The sequence below is a fragment of the Petaurus breviceps genome, unplaced genomic scaffold, assembly GCF_028583685.1.
Source record: "Petaurus breviceps papuanus isolate PSGF00001 unplaced genomic scaffold, PetGlider_PUasm1.0 77, whole genome shotgun sequence".
In the NCBI taxonomy this organism is placed as follows: domain Eukaryota; kingdom Metazoa; phylum Chordata; class Mammalia; order Diprotodontia; family Petauridae; genus Petaurus; species Petaurus breviceps.
In genome coordinates this window covers 22,635,065-22,639,010 of record NW_027186492.1, presented here as the reverse complement: position 1 = coordinate 22,639,010, position 3,946 = coordinate 22,635,065, and the positions used below count along the sequence as shown (strand labels likewise).

The window sequence follows — 3,946 nt, the reverse complement described above, 5'->3', positions numbered from 1 at the left end:
CACGTCCAACAGAGTTTCCCCATTGAACTTTTACTTTCTCTTTGGTGTTTATGGGTTACAAAGTCTGGAAACCACCACAGCTGTTAGTGGTTCAGTCCCCTGAGTTCTGCTCCAGCCTGGTCTGTGCTTCCAGTCTGTGCCAGCATGGCCCATGTGGGACTGCATTCAACTCTTATCCCAGTGCAATAGACCCTTCCTGTTGGCCTGCCAGGCTGTCCTCAGCTGGATATGTGTTTCACTCTGTCATTTTGTGGGTTCTGTAACTCTAAAATTTGTTTAGAGTTATTTTTAACAGGTATTGGAGGTAATTGGGGATGATCTCATTTAAGTTCCTGCTTTTACTCTGCCATCTTGTGATGATTATCTTGAGTCTAGTATTTGAAAGTCAGATTTTCTATTTATTTAGCTTTGTTCTTTTCTTATGAATGTATTAAATTCCTCTACCTCCTTTAATATAATTTCTTTCCCCTCATGGATTAAACTTGGTTTTGCTGGGTAGGTGATTCTTAGTTTTAATCCTAGTTCCTTTGATCTCTGGAATAGTATATTTGAAGTCGTCTTATCCTTTAATATAGAAGCTACTAAATCTTGATCTATCCTGATTGTATTTCCATAATGCTTTAATTGTTTCTTTCTGGCTACTTGCAATATTTTCTCCTTGACCTGGAAACTCTGCAATTTGGCTTTAATATCCCTGGGAGTTTTCTTTTGAGGATCTCTTTCAGGAGGTGATCTGTGGATTCTTTCAATTTCTATTTTATCCTTAGTTCTAGTATATCAAGGGGCAGTTTTTCTTATTAATTTCTTGAAAGATGATAGCCAGGCTCCCGCCCCCCCCCCTTTTTTTTGATCATGGCTTTCAGGTAGTCCAATAATTTTTTTTTAAGCAATTGGGGTTAAGTAACTTGCTCAAGGTTACACAGCCAGTTATGTCTGGGTGTGGTGCTAAGTATCTGAGCCCAGATTGGATCCCCAGGTCATCCCAACACTGGAGCCAGTCCTTTTACTCGCTGAGCTACCTGACCACCCCTAAGCAATTGGGGTTAAGTAACTTGCTCAAGGTTACAGGCCAGGTGTTTCTGGGTGAGTGCTAAGTGTCTGAGCCTGGGATTTGATCCCCAGGTCATCCCAACACTGGAGCCAGTGCTCTTACTTGCTGTTCTACCTGGCTGCCCCAGACCAATAATTTTTAAATTTTCTCTCCTGTATCTATTTTCCAGGGCAGTTGTTTTTCCAGTGAGATGTTTCACGTTATCTTCTACTTTTTCATTCTTTTGTTTTTGTTTTTTTTTTAATTTCTTGATTTCTCATAAAACCATTAGCTTCCATTTGCTCTGTTCTAATTTTTTAAAAATTATTTTCTTCAGTGAGTTTTGGGATTTTCTTTTCCATTTAGCCATATCTGCTTTTTTGCCTCAGGGATTTTTTTCTTTTTTAAAAGAAAACGAAAAGAGAAGGATTAAATCATTGTTGCTAAGGTCCATCCTCTCCATCCTGCTTCTGTACTAGGGTGAGCCCTGGGATGGGCCCCCCTCATGGAGGAACAAACTGTCCCTTCCTACTCTGGACTCCAGCTGGCCTGGCACCTCATCCCGAGGAGAGAAGAGTGCCTCCGTGGGGAGGAAGAAGAGCTGATGGGGCTGGCACCTCAGCTCCCATCCTTACAGGAAATCCAGTTGCAGGGCTTGGTGGAGTAACACAAGGTCTCTATGGTTTGTGATCTGCCAGAAAGGCATGTTGTGCTATTTGGCCACAATTTCCTCATCCTGTCCATCTCCATTCACTCCATATGTCACTTTCTTGCCAAATTAAGACACAAATCTCTCAAAGTAGCTCTTCTTACCTAACTTAGTAGCACTGTAGATCTTCTCAATGGGGAACACTTTTCCCAGGCCTTACAGGAGGACGTTGGCCAGAGCAGGCACCAGTTGTGTGGTGGTGATTAAGACATTCACATAATTCTTTCTGGACTGGATGAGATGTAACGACTTTAGTGCCATTTCAATCCAGGAATCAGTTAAGAGTTCAATTTCTGCTCTTAGTCTCTGAAGTGCTTCCTTTCTCTGGGTACTGAAAAGGCTGCTAATGTTGCTTTTGTGTTTGTCATAGATTTCTCTCACTTTTCGATAGCAAAAGCCAGCTTCCTCATAGAGTCTACTCCCCACTGCATGCCCATGGTGGAGTCATGACTTGCATTACCTCCTGAGCTGCTGAAACCATCCATTGAGAAACTGAAGTTGCTTAAGTCCTGCCCATTGTCATCAGAAGCCACATCTTCCACATGCACTTGGTCACATTCCTCCAAGTCATTAAAAAAAGATGTGTGTCAGCCACCTCAAAAATCATCTCTTCCATAGTTAAACCTGAGCCAATCACAACTGTTTGGTCCTTTCCATACTTTTTGGCATAAGATCCTGTGAGTAGAGAATGGAAGATGATGATGGTTTCATCCAAGTCCCAGAGAAACACCCGTTCCAGCTCACTGTCCTGGCAGGTGCAGCATCAGCTCTCCCTTTGCCCCAGTTTTTGGCAGACATATTTTTCCTAGATTGCTTTTTGGGGTCCTTACTTGGTATACCCTGCGATGGAGATTTTCTGGAAGAAGGATCTCTAGAGGACAGTCTCTGTACTGCTGTGACAAGCCCCATGGCACTGAGCTTCTCAGTCTGGAAAGTGGCTGCTGCTAACATGAAATTCTCAGTGTCACTGTCTCTGGCCTTTGGCCCCAAAGCTGGAGCTGGGGTAGCGTGCCTGGTACTGACTCTAGCCAAGGATGATGTATGTAGGATAGTCCTGGTTTGAGATGCTGGCAACTGCTGATGCTGGAATATTGGCAATTGTGGATGAAGAAGAGATCAAGCTGGCATTGGTACTTGAAGCAAAAGGAGGTAGTCCCTAGGTTTGGGTTGCCTGAGGGTAGACAGCATAGGTAGACAGCTGAAGTGTCTGGTACTGAGTCTGGCCAGAATAAGCAGTCTCCAATACAGTGACTGAGAGGATATGTGCATATGGTTTTGCAGAATACATCAGTGAGGTATAATCATTTGATGATCGAGGGAGGTAATCAGCACATGTCATAATTTCATCTGACATGGTAAGGTTTGAAGCAAGGCTTGAAGCTTCAGGTTTCTGATCACTGCCTTCAGCATTGCTCATTTGACTCAAAAGTCTGCTCTCCCGAATCTTGCATCTTGGCTTTCTTCATTGGCTGCTCTGGTAAATCCTGTTCCTCTTCCATGAGTACCACTTTTCTGGAATATGCTTGTGTGACTGGCCTGCAAGTCTTCTCAGCAGTCTACGCAGTCTGGTAGCAGCAGCCCCTGGCAGGACAGGGGCATGGGGACACATCTGGTCCTGTGGTAGCCCAAGCAGGAGGACAAGGTGTTGGTGGCCAAGGAAGAGGAGGAGGAAGTTGTGGCAGCAGGTGTGGTGGTGATGGTGGCACAGCAGCAGCAGTGATGTGACCTGGATGTGCATTTCCTGGTGTTGGAAATGAAGTATGGTACATCCACCCCTTCCTCCCTGTGCTGCCCTCTCCCTGTGCATGCGTCTGGCCTTGAGGTCAGGCTAGAGGCGCTGCTGGGTGTCCCCAGTTCTGCTTTTTAAGACATTCTTCTTGTCATTGACTTCTTGAAACTCTTTTACCATTTAACCCAGTCTGTTTTTTAAGGTGTTATTTTCTTCAGCAATTTTTGGTGTCCCCTTTACCAAGCTGTGACTCATTTTTTCATGATTTTCTTGCATCAGTCTCATTTCCCTTCCCAATTTTTCTCCTACTTCTCTTGATTTTCAAAATCCTCTTTGAGCTATTCCATGGCCTGTGACCAATTCATATTTTTTGTGAAGGCTTTGGATGTAGGAGCTTTGACTTTGTTTGCCTTCTTCTGAGTTTATGTTTTGATCTTCCATATCACCAAAGTAATTTTCTATGGTCTGAATTTTTCCC

General features: G+C 43.8%; 1 pseudogene; it reads right to left on the bottom strand.

Moving 5' to 3' along the window:
* Positions 1 to 1,661: 1,661 nt before the first annotated feature.
* On the bottom strand, positions 1,662 to 3,328 carry LOC138175365 (eyes absent homolog 3 pseudogene; annotated as a pseudogene).
* Between the last annotated feature and the right edge of the window lie 618 nt (positions 3,329 to 3,946).